Source organism: Pleurodeles waltl, chromosome 6, assembly GCF_031143425.1.
Source record: "Pleurodeles waltl isolate 20211129_DDA chromosome 6, aPleWal1.hap1.20221129, whole genome shotgun sequence".
In the NCBI taxonomy this organism is placed as follows: domain Eukaryota; kingdom Metazoa; phylum Chordata; class Amphibia; order Caudata; family Salamandridae; genus Pleurodeles; species Pleurodeles waltl.
The window spans coordinates 808,376,979-808,398,383 of NC_090445.1; positions in this window are offsets into that span (position 1 = coordinate 808,376,979).

Genomic DNA, 21,405 nt, shown 5'->3' on the forward strand with positions numbered 1-21,405 from the left:
TCCACACCCGGACACATGCATGTAGATGTGAATGGCCCATGGATACCTGCTTCCTAGGTGGCAACCTTTCTCACATGTGGTCCACTCCCTAACTCCATGTGTAAGTGGACATGCCTTAGTAGTTGACCTCCACAGTTGTGATGATGGATTGCATGGCCATCCTCCCTGAGGCACAGGAGTAGGGGAAAAACATATTTTTAGGTAGATGTGATGGTCACAGTGTAGATGAGAGTCATCTCAATCAGGCTTGCATGTGTCCCAATCAACACTGACCCCTTATGATTAACAACTGCATACCTTACTCCCAATGACATCTACTAGTTACTGGTGTTGTGTGGTTTAAACTTGACTCAGATGATGAAGATTAGTGGCCCTGGCCCACGTGAAGTTGTTGCTGTCTTTGCATTGTGACACATTGCACTAAATCAATGCAGAGGTAAGTTTTTTGGTTCCAACTCTTGTTGTGCATCGCTTTGGTCTCAATTACATGATGGGTAGGCAGTGTTGCTGTTACATTCATCATGGGACATTGTATTATCTGGAATGTGATTTGGAGTGCATGTGCAAATTGAGGTGGAGTGTTAGAGTGTCATCTGTACATAGATCACACAATGCTGACATTGATGGTTGCCTGTCTCAATATAACAGCTGCCAACATGGACAGTGAGGAAGTTCCAGAAGAGGGCAGTGAGCTATGGGCACATATTGGAAGTGGAGTCTGGGTACCGCAGGATGGCACAATGCTATTGAAAGGAGCGAGCCACTGGGGAATGGTGGGCATTCAGCTAGGGGGACCCACACTGCCCACAAAGAGTGGACCGAGCACCACAGCTAAAAAGGGGGCCACAGCCACCACTGTCACTTCTGCCCTAGGTGCAACACCCTTTACATCGCCACCACAGCCCACCACACCTGCTGCCATGGACATGCCAGACATTAAGGACCTACAGAGGGACATGAAACTGGTCCTCAAGAAGCTGGACAGCCTAAAAAAAGAGGTGTACCACAACTCCAAGAGACTGAAGGCCATCAAGAGGACACTCAAGAGGGCCAACCTATGAACTGATGACTCCCTTCACCCTCAGTTCAGTCTGCTCCCTCCTCATTCGTTATTATATTTTGTGGTGGTTTTTAAGGGGTTAGTGATAGGTTAGATTAGGTTAGTTGTTTAGCTAAGGTTAAGTAGGTTTGGGGGTGAGGGGTTTCAAATATGACATGTTAGTTTGTGGATGGGTGGGTGGGGGGTAATGTTGTGGCATTTATGCGTTAACAAAATAACATATATGTATTTTTTTAAATATACAAAAAATATATTTGTTTAGTATTAGGTAGTATATGTTTATGTTAGTATGTGTTGTCCTGCATGTGTCTCGTGATATAAAGGGGGTGGGGGGCCAATGTTTAGAGTGTGTTGTTAAATGTGGTAAGTAAGTTTAGTATAGGATAGTTAGGGCCAGTTGTGGGTAATGTGGAGGTAGGATAGATTAGGTTAGGACAGGCGTTTTTCATAATTTTTAGTTCAGTTTTAAATCTATATAATAAACGTTGGGGTACTCCCTTACTGCATGTGTCATGTGTTTGGGTCTCAGGGTCTTCCCATGACTGTACAGTGAGAATTGTGCATTGGCCTGGGGATTCCGTCCTGCATCCAAATCTCTCTTTTGACATGTTATTCCCACTTACAACTGAGCTGTTACATTGGCAGCTACAACACATCTACTTGTCAATGCGTATGCCATCCAACGTAACCGCCACTCAAAGTGACTATGTTTCCTGTGTATTAGACAGGTAGGTGTGGTTTTTAAGCTGTCATTGTTTGGGTCCTGTGTCAGAATGTTGGGCACTGTGGGGCGTCTGATTACAGCCTGCAGTTCATGTCAACACTGCTGAACTGAGCAGTGCCAATTTCAGATGAGGTTAAGTATATCTGTTTCACACCAATGTGTTTCACTGGTACTTCCAGCTGACGCTATTGCCAGAGAACTCTTTCACAGCCATTCCTGCTGTATGTAGTGGGTGAGGCATACATGTGTTCAACATATTTTACATACACAGTTACTTGCACACAGGGGATGTGTCCAGCATTGGAGTTCATCATGTAGGGACGTTGGGGCAGATTTATACTTTTTACCGCAAACCTGTGTTAGCGCAGGTTTGCGGCAAAAAGTATAACACCAGCTAGCACCATTCCCAGATGCCAGCTGGGTGCCCTATTTAAGGAATGGCGCTAGTCGGTGCTAAGGCCCTGTCAGCATCGCTTGAAAGAATGCAAACAGGGCCTGGGAGGGGTAGGGGGAACCAGGGCTTGTGTGCCAAATTATGGTGTTACACTGTTTAGAGGCAAGAGAATTGCCTCTAAGCAGTGTAGCGCCATTTTCTGGCACACAAGCCCCATGGACAAGGCTCCTGTCTTAGTAAAGACAGGAGCCATGCCCACCACCCCAATGGCCATGCCTAGGGGACAAATGTCCCAGGTCATGGCCATTGGGGCCAGCACTGTGCAGGGGGGCCCAAGTCAGGGTCCCTGAGTGGTTTTGGACAGAAACAAAAAATACATACCCGGACTTACCTTCGGATGGGTCCCCCATCCGTGGGTGACCTCCTGGTGTGGGTAGGTTTGGGGTTGGGGTGACCCTGGGGACAGGGAAGGGCATCTGTGGGCCATGTCCCTCCATGTTTCCTTACGCGTGCCCATACCTAGGCGTTAGATAATGGCGCTAAGCAGGCTTAGCGCCATTATTTAAGGCCCTCCTCCTCCCGTGCGTGATTTTTGCATGGGAGGATAAATAAGTCGCTAGGGCCTTTGAGGCATTTTTTGCCCGGGAACGCCTACCTTGCATCTCATTGACTCAAGGTAGTTTTCCGCAGGCAAAAACTGTCATTAACTCCAATATTTTGGCGCTAAACATGTCTAGCGCTGAAATATAAATATTGAGTTAAGTGTACGCTGGATTTGAGTAAAGAAAAAGACTCAAGGCTGGTTGACATACTTTGCCTCCCCGCACACACACCTCCTTGGCCAACTCCTGCTGGACTCCCACTACTGTCCTCTCAAAGGTGGTCCCTGTTTCCTTGGGGTCCTCAGCTGTGTTGGAGCTGGCAAGTCGTACTATTGGGGTGGTGGGTGGGGCATTTGGGATGGGTGCTACATGAATGCTCCTCCTAGAGACTGGCTGCTACATGAATGCTCCTTCTAGAGACTGGAGGTGATGTCTGGAGGGTTCCCAGGCTATCTTGGAGAGTTTCCTGGCTGATGGTTGTTAGCTGGTCTTCCAGGTCATCAGGGTAGTCCATGACAGGCAGATCCGCATGAGAGCCATCGTCCTCTGCTATGAGATATTGTACAATTAGTGTGTCTGTGTTGTGGCAGTTGATATGTGGTGTCACTGACTTCCTATTGGTGGCTCATTGTCATCTTGGTTTCCATACTTTGTTCCTGTACTTAATGTTTGAAGTCTCTCAGCCCTATGCCCCACCTGCATGTCACATGTAGGGAAGGGCAGTTTGCGCAATTGTCTGCATCACTGCTTCTAGGTGTGAGTTATGTCCTTTTTGTGGTGTGGCAATTTCTTGTCCTCATCAGCCCTCCCTATGCTTCCATTTGCATGGTGAGGCCTTGCAATGGGTGTTGCTGTGCTGATGCCACAGCACCACGCATGACAATATGCCCCTGTCCCAGTCTTTCATGTTTCACATACACTCATGTGGTGCTCAGACCTAGCACCACCCCATGCATGGCATTGCCAAGACACAATGCTCTTGTTACCATTGCTAGTTCCTCATGTTGATGTTTGTGTATGTGTGCTACATTGCATTGCACTGATGGACCTGGTAGAGTTCCATCTCCTCTTTTGACTGTGCGGGTGTGTTCGCCTTCCTACACACACATATGTCCTCCTCTTCAATGCAGTCCTCCTTGCACTCTGATACCTGGGATGCTGCATTGTGGCATTGCAGCTAATGTGACACAGACACAGGGGTAAACCCAGGGAAGGCCAGCATGGGTATGAGATTACTGCTGTGTACATCATAATGTATGTGACAGTGCCTGATGATTATTGAGTCTATGGACATGACCAGTTGACAGGAGTTGCCCTTGGATCCGGGTCTGATGCTACTTTGATGGGGTTTGATAACGTAGTCATACAGAACCATAATTTCAAGTGTGTTTGTCTTATGGGCACCTAACTGCCATTTCCTAAATGACCAGCGCCAACAGCACAGGTGGTAGTGGCAACTGTTGTCAATGGGGAAAGCCCCTTGGTCTAATGGCCTGGCACTGGGCAGTTTCCTGCAGATTAAATACTGGCAATACCAGCTGTCTTATGACATCAGACCAGTTTTATGTTCAACGCTACCCTCCTGGCCTGTTTCAGTATTTCCACCAGCCTTGGCATGGCGGTGCACCCCCATGCAGAGGTTGTTGGTGTTGCCCTTGGTGCCCCTGCACAGCCCATGCTCCTGGCATGGGCAGTTTAGGGGGTCCCATGCCCTGGCTCTTTGACCTTACCAATGCCTGATTTTCAGGGCTGACATGCACTGTGTGTAACTCTGTGCCTCCCCCTTCTTGCACTTCACATTTTTTCCCCATGCAACTTACCCTGCATATGTGTTGTTTCCTGGTAGTCTGTACTGTCCTGTCCTGCGATACCAGTGACCAGTTCTTCCGGGATGACCGCTGCAACCATCTTCTCCATCTCGTCCAGGTCCTCTTGTGGTGTTGAACTCCCACCACCTGTCTGCAGTACTGCCTTCCTGTTCCTTGCCATTTTTTCCTTTGTCCTCCGCTTGCAGTCATGCCAGCACTTCTTGCACTCAGTGACAGTTCTCCTGTCCTCTGCCACACTGTTAGTCTTGTCCACTATCTGCTGCTAAATTGCCTCTCTCCTTCCAATAGGCAATTTAGAGGTGATGAAGAGTTGATGTTGGCGCTCCGTCACCTCTCTCACCAGTATTTCATGCTCTTCTGCACTGAAACAACACTTTCTCTTTTTCTTCTCTCTCCCCTATGTCTTGTGAATGACCTCCTGGCTGGTTCCTAGTGGTCTGGGGTATCCCTGAGGTCTCTCCTGGCTATCTGGGTCGATTTTGCCTCTCCTTTGCACTGTTTACTCCATTAGCGTCTCTTTTTGACGCTATTGCGGGCAAAAATGGCGCATTTCCGTTTTGCATTAGCGCAGTTTTGCGTCAAAAAGTATTAATGTGGGCCTTACTATGTATTTCGGGCGCACGCTCCCAGGTTGAAACCCTTCACCTGGCAGTAGCACATTCCACATCAATTTGAAAGCAATAAAGCAGTACTTCCTCATGTCTATTGTACCCTGTTCCTTCTACCAAAAGTGTGCCATACTTTTTTAAGAATATTGGTGCATGGAAGATTACTCAAGAGCAAGGTGGAAATACACATGCACTTTATGGGCTGCATAGAAAAGTTATTTCGCCTCTAACTTAGGAATTATTAAGATTTCAAAATCAAAAACCTTCCGTATTATTCCTTCTCTCCTCTCATGTATTCTTTGAGGTTCTCAGTGAAGCCGTATTTAATTACACTGCACCATTTAAACCTATTGTACACTTCCCAAATATTTCAGAATCGAGAATTTAGAATTCTGTTTTCTCAATCAGCTGCGTAACTCACCTTTTCATCATTTTTCTAAACATCCCGCAAAATCATATTGTCTTTCCAAGGAAATTATTGAGTGTGGCTTGCTTTCAGTATCATAAACATTTAGTACAATTTTTAGAGATTTTAGAATGATGATGCTCAGCCTGCATCCCTTTTGTCCTTTCAAGTTCACTCTGTAAGTCTTACAATGACTATTCGACATTCAGTATTCAAACCCTGCAAACCGTTTTCAGTATCTCCGATTGAAATGAAGCCCTTCCATGGAGTGAACTCAGGGCTTTGCCCTCATTTTCTAAGCGTAACCTCTAGTTTTGTAATGTTCAAAGGTGCATACTAACTATCTGCTCTGTAAACAACACCCAACCAACGTCCTCCTGGATGTTCGCCTTAGCATTTCATTTTTGTGCAATCAGCTATTTTTTATCTGATCTGTCCTTGATTTCATGATCTGGCTACACTTAATAGATAGGGGACATTTAGCGTTCCTTAGCTTGATCCTGTGGCCCTGTTCATGAATTTTTAGTAGTTCATTAATCACAGTCCTCTGCAGTGTCTCACTCGCCTCATCAAATGCCTGATCCATATCCATGTTAGTGTTTGTCATTTCTCCATCCTTAATAAAGTGCGCGTGAATTTCCACCTGATATAAAGATGAATGGTGCTTCGTTCTGAATAAGTTACATAACTTATTACGGAGGCTGTCGTTAGTTACACAACCACCCGTGAAATTAATTGACTGTTTCCAAAATGAAAGGCATAGAAAATGAGAAAGTCAATACCAGGTGGAAACAACAACAGTGTTAGTTCCTGTTATTAGTGTGTCAGTTGTAAACGTGCACTGTATTAGAGTACTGAAAGATATTTTGCAATTCCTACCGATTTCCACTCACCATTTGTAAGATGGCGTGATTGGCACAATGAAACAGTCCTTCTTTTTTGATATGGTAACATATGAAGACACTGACTTTCAGACTTTGACTTAAGTGTACAAGTTCAACATTTTGCACACCATTTACAAAGGTGCTTGAGGATGGGCATAACATTTTTCTACCGTTCCATGCAAGGGAACGCAGTTGACGTGGGTGACAGGGTGGTATGCATTTCCAATTTAAGTTCCCAATGGAAATTTCTAGTCTCCACTACTGAAAAAACCGTTGGATTTACACCACACTTGACATGACAGTGTAGCTTACCCATAGATAGCTTTTTTTTATTTGGTGTAACTCCGCTCAGTAATTTTCGAGATGTCAGCATTTGTGTGCTGTGTCGACAGATATCAAACACTTAACATTTAGAGATTTCTGCATTTTAAACTCAGGATCTAGGAAGGCGAGACAATTGAACTTCTTTAGAAAATGTGATTGAAAGGTCATATTTTATAAAGAGAGAGAAAGTGCAGAGGGTGTGTCAAGTTTACACATAAACAATCCTTGGTGATTTGTGTAGTCCTTTATTCCACCAACAGACAGAGCTGGTACAACACCTCGTAACTTGTAGTCCTCTTCACTCCCTCCTCCAACCGTTTTTTAGCGTTCCACTGTTACCGTGGCATTACTGGAGTCCAAAATAGAGCAGGCATACACTATGATTCCTATAGGAAAACCACAACAGTGACAGCGGCATGGCGTAGCCTGTAAAAGGCGTGCACGACATATTATAGTCTACGCCAGATCTAAAAAAACAAGTGCCTGAGATGCTTTAAAAAACAAGCATTCGCAATGCAAGGGGTCTCGTATTTGCTCCTGTTAGCGCTCTTAGCGTTGTAAACTAACCAGACTTTTCTTGCCACTTAAACTAATAATGTAAAGTGAAACAGTTTCACATATGCAAGCCGATCGTCGCCATGAGCGTGAGGGAGAAACAAAAAAGGAAACAAGTTTGCTCACAGTGAAATGTATCCACAAAAGTGCAATTATCCATGTTACTGACAAAAGTGCCATTATCCATGTTACCAGCAAAAGTGCTGTAACAGGGTCGATGTCATGCAAAGCCCTCGACTTCTGCCCAGCGGCATCATGCTGCGCAGGAAATGAAAAGATAAAGAAGTATAGAAACCAGCTAAAAACACGGAGCTTCGTATGGTTTCAGTAGTTTAAAGGTGCGCTCGAGGAGGGCTAAACACTGGAAAAGGCATGATGTATGCTTGCCTTTCACAAATGTAATCAATCGATTTTTAAAAGGCAAGGCCAGGAACTAATGAAAGTGAGGGGCATGACATGGGCATGGTTAGAAGCCCACATGGAGATTACAACATGGTTCAGAGCACTTGCGCATGCTCAACTAAAAAGTTATTCATGATTATGCGATTCTTGTGTAGGCCACAAAATTAAGGTATTTCAGAATGTACATCTCGAATTACTAATTTTTTGTTCATCATTTTACAGTGCTAATTCTTCCAGTTTGAGACCACGTTAATGTGGTTTAAAAGAACGTCATACTATCCTCCGTTAATAACTGCAGTCTGTGCCTTCATCTTTTATAAATTTAATGCAGCTTGAATGCCATGTCAGTTGTCAAAACTGTAGAAAATGTGTGGCTGTTAAGTGAAAGTAAGGATCTTACACGCATCTTTTTCTAAAAATTATTCAAATATTCAAAACACAGCCTGACCTGGGAATTTTGCCGATTGTATTTGTATAACAAAATCTTTTAAGTTGTGTCCTGGCTGTAAGGAACTGAAGTCCATATATTCTGATCAAACCGAAGGGACATAAAGCTTAAGGGAAGAAAAGACCTGCTGAAATGACATTTGTTTATGATATTAGTAAATGAGAACGTAATGATAGTTCATAAGTCAAGAAAGAATTATATACGTAACAATGGCGATTTGAGCTAAATGAGGTGCATCACCAGCAGCTGTCCCTCCTGGTGCATGTTGAAATCATTTAGCTAGTTGGAAGAATGAGTATGTAAAGGTGTTACCATTTTCTAGTTCTATGGTCCGACGATCTAATTTGTTCACATAAATCTGTTTAATGTCTGAAAAGGCATTTGTTTCAAATGCACGACTGTACTAACTTTCAGACCATGAATATGTTTCCTTCATTGGTGAGAATTCCTAAAGCAAAATGAAACACTGATTTTTAACTTATAAATATATGTGAATGGTTATGGTGTTATATTAATTTATGAGTATCCTCAGTAAAGTGTCTTGCATGATATGGACTAGCAAGTACGCTGACAAGAAAATCCACAAGACAGAAGCACCCTGTGAAAAAGAGAGATCAGGTTATTGTAGAAGATGGTTGGTCGCAAATGATCTGGATTGTGCGGTTACTGAGAGCCTAAGAGAAGCATATGAAAATACACAGCAGGTGTTGAGTCGAGGATCGCAAGGTGCAATCTTAGAGAGAGGGCAGATGTATGAGAAGGCAATGGAGCCCTCAGAAGACAAAGAAAGTCAGCAAAGGGAAACATGCAATAGGGTATGTGCAGAAACATATAACGTGCATATCAAATTACTTCCTATTCAAATTAATTTGTTTTAGACTGGCACTAATGAGCTCGACCTGTTGGTGCAGGTTATCCTTGTTCAGCAATTCCACCTTGGTTTCATGACCTTGCCAGTTTCTTAGCACCCAGGACTCTTTAAGAATGTTCTTCTGCAAGCTGATCTTGGATTAAAACAATTGATAGTAAAAGAGTTTCATCCGCACTGGCACTTTTTTGTTACATTAATTTTTGTGGCTCACCTTTACTGTTCCTGAAGTGAACCCAACCTCTTTTGTTATTATTATTATTTTTTTACTTTTATAAAGTTGGCATTTTCCTGCTCTTAGTCCTGTGTACCTGCAGCCTGTCTTCAAAATCCACCATTTAGTATAAGAACTGGACATCTGACCCTACCAACTCAGCAACCTCTGGACCTGTGGATGCTCTGCCAGGAAGAAGGAAGACGGTTGTGCTGCTGCACAGACAGCTACTCTGCTGGACTGCTGCTCTGGAAGAACTACTTTCTTGCTGTGCTGACTTGCTGCCCTACTTGCCTGTGTGAATAGGACTGGACCCACAACACTTGAACCCAGAACCCAAGTGACTCCAAGGGCTTGCTGGCTTACCTCCTGCTCTTCTGAAGTATAAGGAACATAAAAGATTGCTGACTTATCACTTTCCGAACAAGTACTCTGTCACAGAGAACGTCTTGCCTTGCGAAGTGCTGCCACAAGGGGAAAAAAACCTCTAGGCATGAACTCCAAGGAATAGGAGAAAGAGCAGCAGGAAACCAGGATTCCAAGGACCAGAATGACAGGAAGCTACACAGAAAAAACAGGAGCAAATCCACAGGAACAAATCCACAGGAGCAACAAGCAGAAGCGAGGACAACCACCAACAAGTAGTGTTGCAATGCAAAGAAGAGAAGAACCCAAGCTCCTTATATACCAATGGACAGGAAGTGCAAAAAACAGGAAAAAGGAAAAACACCATAATGGATTGTGAAAAGTTCCATAGAGAAAGCTAGACAAAACACCATTTTGAAAAGGGAATGAATAAAGGGGAAAGAGTGCATGCTGGGAAAACAATAGCACCCTGGGAAAGAGAAAACATGGCCCCAATGTCCAAAGTAGGAATATGCCTAAGAAAAGGTAAGCACTATGTGTGCATCGCGTGGAACACCTGTGACACAAAACAGGACATGAAATACCCAGGGCGAGGTCCAGGGCCCAACCCTGAGCTGTCCGACCACGCTGCCAGGGAAAGGAGAGATGCTACAGACAGACACATGGTTGAGAAATGCACTGTGGGCCCAGCCGCAGGCCTAGAATGCAACGCTGTGGGTTGAAAACCCACCTGCCATTTAACAGAAGCCCCCCCTGAAGACCCAGGTTTGTCTGGAATTTTTTTTTCAAAATGGCAGACAAGAGGGCTAGGATGAACAGAGGAAGCATCTTCGCAGGAACACTCACTTGGAGGATAACCCTTCCAATGTATTAGAAATTGGAGGCAGTTTTGAAAGAACCAGGAGTTACATATTTCTTGCACCTCATTCACAGGCACATTATCTACCAGAAGAGGAGGAGTAAAAGCATAAAGTCTATGAAAAGGATTAGAAATACATGGTTTCAACTATGATACCTGAAATACTGGATGTATCTTCCTTGTCCGAAGCAACTATAGAGGGAAGGATACCGAATTCACCACATGTATGATCTTAAAAGGACCATAGTATTGAGGCTTGAATTTGTTTGTGGAGGAACGAAGGGTCAAAAACTTTGAAGAAAGCCAGTTCTAATGTTGTACCTGATATAATGTAGAAGCATGTCATCTTATGTCAGTGGATTAGAATGTATCATGTTCTGGATGCTAGGAAGTCAACGGGATAATGAGGTGACTGCTGGAATAGTGGACGGCTCAGGAATCACTATAGGAAAGGCCCTGTGATGACAACCATAAGTGCAGAAAAAAGGGGTTGCCTATGATGCACTGTGTACAGTATTGTTGTATAAAAACTCTGCCTGTGATAGATATTTAGGCTAGTCACTTTGGGTCGCATTACAAAAGCAATGGAGATACTGTTTGAGTCCCTGATGTAGTCGTTCTATTTGTCCATTCATATGAGGATGGAAACCAGAGAACAAGGCTACTTCAATAGGCAAAGATTTACAAAAGTGTTTCCAAAAATGTTAACTACTGAGCAATAGGTACTTTCTTTAACGCTGTAAAATGGGCCATTTTAGAAAACAAATCTACAGTCACCATGATCATGCTGTTCCCTGCACAAGATGGTACTGAACACGAGAAATCAGTAGATACAGTATGCCATTGGGCTGATGGAACAGGTAAAGGTTGTAGTAATCCAACTGATTTGGTGTGTGGTACCTTGGCTTGTGCGCACACAGGGCAAGAAGAGCCATAGGTCTTATTGTCTTCTGTGAATGTAGACTACCAGAAAGACAGAAGAGTTAATTCTTGAGTTGCCTTGATTCCTCGATAACCATTGATAGGCGAGTCGTGACACATCTGCAATGCTTCTATTTGCAATTTTAAGACAGGAGGAATAAAGCTCTGCCATGCTGCCATGGTGATAATATCTCTTAGTCTTCCTTAGCTGGGGATTTAATGTGTCCCATTATTCTCTAGTAAAAAAAGCATATTAGGATAGCACTCTATCCAGGAAAGATTGCACCATTTCAATGAACTGATGGGGTTCTATAATGTGCTGTGTAGGAATGTTCAAACTTTCTGGATAATGACGGGATAAGGCATCTGCTACTATGTTCTGTGATACAGGTATATAAGTAATAAAAAAATCAGGTTGGCTCAAGAAGAAAGTACATTGTGCTTGTAGGCTGTTCTGACATTGAAAATTCCGGAGACATTGTAGATTACGATGATCAGTCTTGACCTGAAAAGAATCTTTGGCCCCCATTAGGAACTGCCTCCATTCATTACAGGGCACTTTTAAGGCAAGCAGTTCTCACTCTAATACTGAATAGTGGTGTTCATAATCCATTAGAACATGAGATAAATAGAAAACTGGGTGTTTTAATCCATCTTCATCTTCTCTTTGTAGGAGTACAGCCCCTATTGCTCTGTCAGACGCATCCTTTTCTACTATGAACTGTTTTGTACTATCAGGATGCCGTAAGATTCGAGCCTGAGTACAAGTTTGTTTATGATTTTGGAAGGCTGTCTAAGCAGTTTCAGTCCAGCGTAATCCACCCCAAAGACTTTCTTTCTCCAGGGTCTGTGTAGGAAAACGTTTGCTTAGCAAAACTTTCTATGAACTGCCTATAAAAGTTGGCTAAACCTAGAAAACACTGTGGTGGTCATTCCGACTCTGGCGGGCGGCGGTTGCCGCCCGCCAGGCGGAAACCGCCATATGGCCGCTACGCGGTCAGAAGACCGCTGCCGGCATTCTGACCTTCCCGCTGGGCCGGCGGGCGCTAACTATGTTAGCGCCCGCCGGCCCAGCGGGAAGGAGGGCTGCAACACAGAAGCCGGCTCCGAATGGAGCCGGCGGTGTAGCGGCCGTGCGACTGGTGCAGTTGCACCCGTCGCTCTTTTCACTGTCTGCTAGGCAGACAGTGAAAAGCCGGCCGGGGCCTTGTTAGGGGGCCCCTGCACTGCCCATGCCAGTGGCATGGGCAGTGCAGGGGCCCCCAGGGGCCCCAAGACACCCGTCCCGCCAGCCTCTTGCTGGCGGTGACAAACAGGCTGGCGGGAAGGGGGTCAGAATCCCCATGGCAGCGCTGCTTGCCGTCGCTTGCAGCGCTGCCATGGCGGATTAGCCCAGACGGGGCAAAATCGGCGGGAAACCGCCGGCCCCGGTTTTCTGACCGCGGCTTTACCGCTGCGGTCAGATTGGGCTAGGAAGCACCGCCAGCCTGTTGGCGGTGCTTCCGTCATTCTTGGCCCTGGCGGTCTTAGACTGCCAGGGTCAGAATGACCCCCTGTGTCTCTTTAATAGTGGGAGGGGATGGCCAGTCCAGAATGGCTCATACTTTTTCTGGATCCGTAGCAATATCAGTCTTGTTAATACGGTAGCCCAGATACTCCACTTCTGTTTTATCAAATTCTAATTTTTCTGGCTTACAAAACAATTGATTTTGCTGGAGCCCTTCCAGGACTTCAATAACATGTGATGTATGCTGTTCTGGACGAATAGAATGTCATCCAAATATATGACGACTATTTGATTTAAAAGATCCGAAAATACGTAGTCCATGAACCGTTGAAAGATAGAAGGAGTGTTGGTTAAGCCAAAGGGCATCCCACGGTATTCAAAGTGGCCTAAGGGAGTCCAAAAGGCAATCTTCCACTTATCCTCCTTCTTGATTCTTTGGAGGTGATGAGCTCTCCTCAAATCCAACTTAATAAACATCTGTGCTACTCTAACGGATTCCAAGATATCCTTTATAAGAGGTATAATATACCTGTCCTTTTCAGTAATCTTGTTCAGACCACGAAAGTCTATGCAAGGACGTAAGCCTTTCGTCTTCTTTGGTAAGAAAAAAAGAGGAGCCCCCACAGGTGAGGAAGAATGTGTGATTAGACCATTCCATAGACTCTCTTCTAGATATTCTCTAAGTGTTTCTTTTTTGGGTTCGGAAAGGGAATACATTCTTCCAAAGAGGACTACCACTCTGGGTTGTAATGGAATGGAGCAGTCATATTTTTGGTGTGGTGGCAAGACAGGTTTTCGGAGATATATAGGTGTTTTGCATAATGATTTGGTGTCCCTTGAATAGCGTTAATGGAACAACCTGCCTCTTTGTTCTCCAAAGGTATACTTCTGGGTGACCAATACGTATCTGAAGAGTAAAAGTTATGTCCACAAAACTGTGAAGATAGGTTCTGGTTTCCAAATTGATATAGGGATTATGTTGTGCCAGCTAGGGTATGCCAAGTATAATCTTATGGTTAGGTGATGCAATCAGAACAAAGATAATATATTCCTGATGTTTCCCAAACATCAAACACAAAGAAGGGGTTGTTTCTGTCACTGATCCTGAGGAAAGAGGAGTACCATCTACAGTATGGACTTGCTCAGGTTTCCTTGTGCACACCATGTATTTTTCTTTCCTTTGCCCATTCCTTATCAAGATAGATACAACTAGCACCACAGCCCAATAAGGCAAGGACTCTTTTCTCTTACGTTCATTAATTGTAGCAATATAGGCCGTAGGAAAAGAGATGATGTGTTTACTTTAGAGGAACATATAAAATGGATTGCGGATCGTTCCCTCCCTTCATATAGAGGATGGGATTTAGTCTTTCCCATCACTTTCGAGGGACGAGTAGAACAGACACGAATCAAATGACCTGAACTGCCACAATAGAGACACAGGGGGTTATTCTAACTTTGGAGGAGGTGTTAATCCGTCCCAAAAGTGACGGAAAAGTGACGGATTTACCACCAGCCGTATTACGAGTCCATTATATCCTATGGAACTCGTAATACGGCTGGTGGTATATCCGTCACTTTACCGTCACTTTTGGGACGGATTAACACTCCTCCAAAGTTAGAATAACCCCCACAGTCCTTTCTTTTGTCTCTGTTCACGTTCAGTCTCTGATAACGGGCTGCGTGCCATGTCTTTTTGCATAGGTTCATCTCCAGTGGCAGTGTGCGCAGCAGCTTGGGGTTGTTGTACAGTATGTACCTATGACTGAGCTGTCTCCACCATCTCGCCCACTGGATCTTCCATTGTCTTTTGGCCAAAACAGGGCCTTAGGTGTTGCAATATGTCACACTCCACCCCTCTTACTGCCTTTGTCAGATGAAAGCAGGGTGCGACTTGGGATCTTGCAGATTCTGGTCTGTCTAAGATAGGGGCAACCCCTTCTGGTAGCCACGGTGCTGCTGACAAGGTGGGTGCCAAAGCAGTCCGTGCTCTCCAGAAGGAGCCCCAGAGGAAAAACCAGAAGGGGAAAAAGACCTCTAGGCAGGAACTCCAAGGAACAGGAGAAAGAACAGCAGAACGCAGGATTCAAGGACCTGAACAACAGGAAGATGCAGAGAAAAAGCAGGAGCAAATCCACAGTAGCAACAAGCAGAAGCGAGGACCACCACTAACAGGTAGTGCTGTAACGTAAAGAAGGGAAGAACCCAAGCTCCTTAAATACCAGGAAGCGAAAAAACTGGAAAAAGGAAAAACACCATAACGGATTGGAAAAAGTGCCTTAAGGAAATCTAGACAAAACTCCATCTTGAAAAGGGAATGATAAAAGGGGAAACAGTGCCTGCTAGGAAAAGAATAGCACCTTGGGAAAGAGAAAGCATTGCCCTAATGTACAAGGGAAGAATCAACCCAGGAACAGGTACACATTATGTGGCGTAGCGGGGAACACCAGTTTCGCAAAAGCAGGATGTGAAGTACCCATTGGAAGGTCCATGGCCAGACCCCGGGCTGCCCGACCACACCGCCAGGAAAAGGAGAGACACTGCAGACCGACACATAGCATGCCAAGAATGCAACATCGCTGGATGAAAACCCACCCACAGCATAACATCTCCTGAGCTATCCCTCCCCAAAGGTCTGCATGGGACTGCACCCCTCTTGGAAAGCTGCTATGCCATCATATTATACCTATGACAGCTCCACGACCCTCCTCTTTCCCATTACCGATCCCAAGAGCACACATGCAGAAAGCATAATGGAATGCTTACCACATGGAGCAACCATTTGTAGTCACAGTTGATGCCTCACTGTTTGCTGTAAGAAGAGTTGGTTGCAAAGAAAGACAAGGTGAGACCAGTTGCATCCCATTGCCTGCTGAACTGAACTATTGAACTAGCTTATGCGTTGACTCAATTGTTGGCCTTTCAGACTGTTTTCCATGAATGGAAGCATTGTGGTCTACAGTAAGACATGATGCTTACAATATTCAAGCACCACCAAAATTGTCTCAGAGTAGAGGTTACATGATCCAGACTGCATCTTCATTAACATTAATCAACACAATATGTGTCTGAATTTGCTTCTGCATTGTTGGTAGTCTCTCATGCATATCCTTATGTTTTTCTTGATAATAAAGACCTCCGGATTTCTAACATCATCAGGTTAGTAGCGTAAATGCAGCAACACTTTTGTAATGAATATGAATTTGAGGGTACTTTCCATCTAGGTAGAAAAATGCCAAGGATGATGCACTAATGAGAACAGGACACCTAGACCACACCACTGATGCCATAAAACAACCCAAAATATTCCGGGAAGGATAAATATGTTGATTCATAAACATAGATAATTTCTTGCAATAGATATAAGAAAGAAACTTCACCCTTGGAGTACAAATTATATAATCAAGACTGAACCGTCATTAACATTAATCCCCACAATATTTGTTTGAGGTTGTATCTGCATTGCTACTAGTTCATCAAGCGGGTCCTCTTGTCTTACTTGCTGCTGAGGACCACAGGGTTTCTTATGTCTATGTCATATCAGAGACTTGCTGTGTTTGTTTTTCTTAACTGGCCATGCTGTCATTATTCTAATCAGTGTAGAAAGGGCAAACACATGAATCTGTCAGCTTCTCCAGGCATATCTTCTTTTACAGTGGAAATAACTCCATAGTTATGCTGCGACAGATCTGGAATCCAAGCAGTCCATTTGACATAATTCTCTCTGGCAGCCCTCCTATCTGGTACTGCAATCAAAGCTGCATATACAAACATTTAAATGCCCATCACACAATGAGTCAAATGTACATGAGTCGTGGAGGGGGAAGCATGCTTTGGGACTGTATCTTGAGGGCAGAAAAAGTTTTATTTATGCTTTTAATCAGAGAACAGCTGCAGTTTATGGCAGGGTAACTGTGGTCACTGTCCAATGAACACACAAGCAATTTTGGTGGAAAAATGTCTGTCATAGGAAGGCATATTTAATTTAGTAACTCATTTGTCTCCTGTTTGGTGAAGCTACTGCCTCTGAGACAAAGGGGATTGCCAGCCAGGCCACCAAACTGTTAATTATTCACCCTAGTGAAAAAGACAATTGACAGCGTGGAATGAAATTGTCAATCTACAGTAAACTTCAACCAGTACCTCCATAGACCTATGCGTTGCATTTTTGGCTGGGCAAAAAAGTCTTCTTGCTCTGTTATATTACCCATATTACCATCCAGGAGGACATTTTTATTTTTCACATCATCGTAACTACATTGGGTACCTGCACCAAAACACTGAGGCCCATACTTATACTCAGTTTGCACTGAAATAGCATAATTTTTTAATGCCAATTAAGCGCAAAGTTAACTCTATATTTATATTTTAACGCTAGTCCCATCTAGCGTAAAAATATTGGAGTTTATATCATTTTTTGGATGCGTAAAACCACCTTGTCTCAATGAGATGCAAGGTAAGTGGTCCTGGCTAAAAAATTACTCTAAGCCCCTAGTGCTATATTTATCCACCCATACAAAAATGATGCACAGGTGGGAGTCGGACACACAAAAAGGATATTAACCCCGATTTACGTCAAATGTTAATGCCTGGGTCAGACCAGGTGTTAAAATGAGGCCTACACACCACTACTTAAGGAAAAGACACAGACGCAATATTGGCAACCACAGGACAAGATGGAAGTGCTACTGCTCCTGTTCGGGAGATGACGCAGAGGATAACAACCACAACAGCAACCACCACCACTACTGCAGCAACCACAACCACCACTATGCCACCCACAAAGGCAAAGCAAAAGGCAGGAGAGGATATTCAGGAACAGGACAGCCCTCCTTGGCCTCAGGGAAAAATACCTCATTAGGATGTACCGACTCAACCGGCAAGCCATACTATGCCTCATGCACCACATTGAGCCACAGATTACAGCCAACCTGCAGATACCACATAATATACCACCTGTCACAAAGCTGCAAGCTGTCCTGCATATGCTGGCAAGTGGCTCATTCCAGACAGTGGGTGTACTGGTTGCTGGTGTGTCACAGCTGACTTTCTCAGTATTCCTGCCAAAGGTGTTAGACACAGTATCTCTCTGACACCCCACCACATCTTCTTCCCCAACACTCAGCAAATGCAACAGGGATTTTACCAATTTGCTGGCTTCCTCCATGTACCAGGTTCAATGGACTGCACCTATGTCTGACTTGTCCCACCTGGAGCAACAGAACATTTATACAGAAACCGGAAGCATACGCATTCCATAAATGTACAGGCCATAGTGGACCACCGTGGACTATTTACAAACATTTTAGTCAAGTATCCTGGTAGCGTCCATGACGCCTACATATTCAGGCACAGCAGGATCAAGGAACACTTCCAGGATGGCCAACCTACTTGTGGATAAGTCAACAAACCTAGCAATATACACACAACACACCAATCCAGTAGGACACACAAGACATACATCACTCCAAAAACACATGGCCAGGGCTACATAGATGTGCAGATAACAATACATATGCATCATGCTGCAGTACAGCACAATCAGTGCACAGCACAAACACATACATCCACAGGTACGTAACGCACCCACAACTTGACAGGCACACCACATGAAGGACAGGTGCAGATATTTAACCTTTGCTAACAGAAGATGTCCAAAACCCCTACAAGTGCCCACAGGCTGGCCACTACATACACTTCACACACACATTACACCAAACAAAGAATAGCACCGCAATGTCAGTGGCATACATAATGCTCATGTAACGAAAGTCACACATAGGACAGACCCCTAAATTAATGCCGTGCAAGTCTGTGCCAGAACAAACATCCCAACTGGTGCCAATACGAATTGCATCTCATCCACCTGACATACCTGTAGTCTGCATATGCATCTGCCTGATGCATTAGGTCACACACATAGTGTTAGAAATGGGATTTAACATTGTCGGGGTCCGTTAGATTCCTGCCTTGGTGCACCAATGAAGAGACCTCTAAGACATAGGCAAGAGGATTGGTCCTTCGCAGTCCTACTCCCTCCCCGCTGAGACCTTGGCCTGGAGTACCCAGAACCTCCCCCACCCCTTCCCGGGGTGAACCTAAGACAGCCCTTGATGTCTGACCAGTTCCTCTGACACTGAGCCAGTGGTCAGCCTCCTTTGCAAGCTCTCTGGGGTCAGAGAACTCACAGTGTGACAGGTGTTGGCGTAGCTCTGAAAAACAGCAACAAAACATGTGCTCCCTTAGAATGAGATTTAACAGCCCTTCATAAGTGGTTGCTGTGCCACCCTCCTCCCATCCTTTTAGTGCTTTGCAACAATTCCCCATGAAATCCTCCCAAGACTGGTGAGACCGCTTCTTGCTGACTCTGAACCTCAACCTGTAGTCTTCAGGGGTGAGACCCTACTTCTCTATCAGGGATTTTCTGATGTGGGGATACCCCTGCCTGTCACTCCCTTCTGGGGTCAGTAGGGCATCCCTTTCCATCTCAGGAATATAGCTCTCTAGGACAGTTCCCCAATCCTTCTCGGGAATACTGCATGCAACTAGAGCTTCCTCATACTCCCTCAGCCACTGAGGTATGTCGTCCCCCTCCTTGAACCTCGGTACCAAGTCTGTGGTTAAGTAAGGATTGTGCCCAACACTACAATCTATGCTGCCACCACTGGACTCCACCTGCAGTACTGGTGAGTCCAGATTTGTCAGACTGCGCTCTGGAGTCAGTCTTTCCCTGCCAAAGGCCCTTTCAGCCTCTCCATCCTCTCCTAGACTAAGGCCTTTTCGACCTCAGCCTGTCTCTCTTCTACAGCCAGCCTGGCTAGCTGCTGCCTCAGGTCCCTCTCTTCCCACCTATCTCCTCAGGTGGCAGGGAATGGGAGGTGGCGCTGCTTCTATGCAGGGACCCAGTAAGGGACTCCCTATCTATGCGGTCCTCTCTCTACCGGTGTCCCTGGCCAGTCATCTTCTCCCTCAGTGTCTAACTCTTCAGAGTCACTGTCCCCCTGGGGTGTGGACTGGGGACCCTCCTCCTCAGAGTCCTCACTACTCTCATGGGTCTCTCTAGGGTCCTCCCTCAGAACCATCCCCCCTTGGGCCTCTTTTTCTGTTGCTATCCAGTCTGCCCCCTCAAAATTGAACAGGGCTCTCCTGAGGACCACTATATTGGATTCACCATCTATAACAGGTATACTTCTCTCCCTGCAGAATCCCTTTAACTCTTCCAGAGTGTAAACCAACAACTCATCCATGTCAAAGGTAGACTCCATTTTGTTAAGAGCACAACACTGGCGTAAAACAACAAAAGTCCAAAGTGCAAGTATACAACACAGGAGTAAAAATAAAAATGACTAGCTTGAGAGAACAGGAGAATAGTTAAAGAAAAAGAGAATTAAAACATGTAATTTGTGGTGCAAAAATAAGTCACAAAGGTACTGTGCAAGTGCAAGTCCTATCCTTACCTCTGACAACCAATGTTAGAAATGGGGTTTCTGGTTGGCTAGGGTATGCACCGCAGCCAGGCAGAACCCACCCACACTAGTTAGGGCAAGGGAGTTAAACGTCAAAGATAATCCCTGCTCACCCCGTTGGTAGCTTGGCACAAGCAGACAGGCCTAACCCGGAGGCAATGTGTAAAACGTTTGCACAACACATACAACACATGTGACGCAAGATGTACACCACAAAGTAAACACAACACTGAGCTTATGTAAAAATAAACTGTATTGCACAAACATAATTAGACCAACATTACACGTCAATAATACCCTGCTACCTCAGCATTTGTCAGAAAGTTACACAAATTACCAATACCCTGCAGGAATAAGCAGTTGTCACATTAGAACACGTAAGTACTCAGGATTCTGCAACATAAGCAATAGTCAGGAATCACAGTAAATAATGTATGCACTTGTCATAAAAAATATCATATATGTCCATAAAAGGAACATTATAGTACATATGACAAGACATAAATAAAATACATATCTCTAAGTAGATAACCCTGGAACATCCCACCCTCCCAGTGTCCCCAAGAGTACCTTATTTAGTAGGATAAGGCACTCCTAGTGCCTGGAAGTTTGTGGTGGGGGCCCCCGGCGCTACTATGCACTCAAAGGGGGCCACACGTGGTCCTTCAGGGAAGAGGGGCAGTCAGCACCCTCTCTCATTTTCCTAATGGGCCCCTCCTGGGGCTTGTGATCTCTGTGGGGCCCCCGGGCATCCATTGGCCCTACCACCAGGGTTGGGGGCCACAAAAAATGCCCACAGGGAAGTTCCTTGGCGGCTCAGGGAGCCTCTGATGAGGCTTCCACCCCACCCGCTATTCCTTCTGGGGGCCGCGTCCTCTGGAGGGGCCTCCCGACTGGGCCTCAACCGGCCCTTCCTCGACAGGGGGGCCAACAGGGCCCCAAATCATACAGAGGGCCTGGTAGGGTGG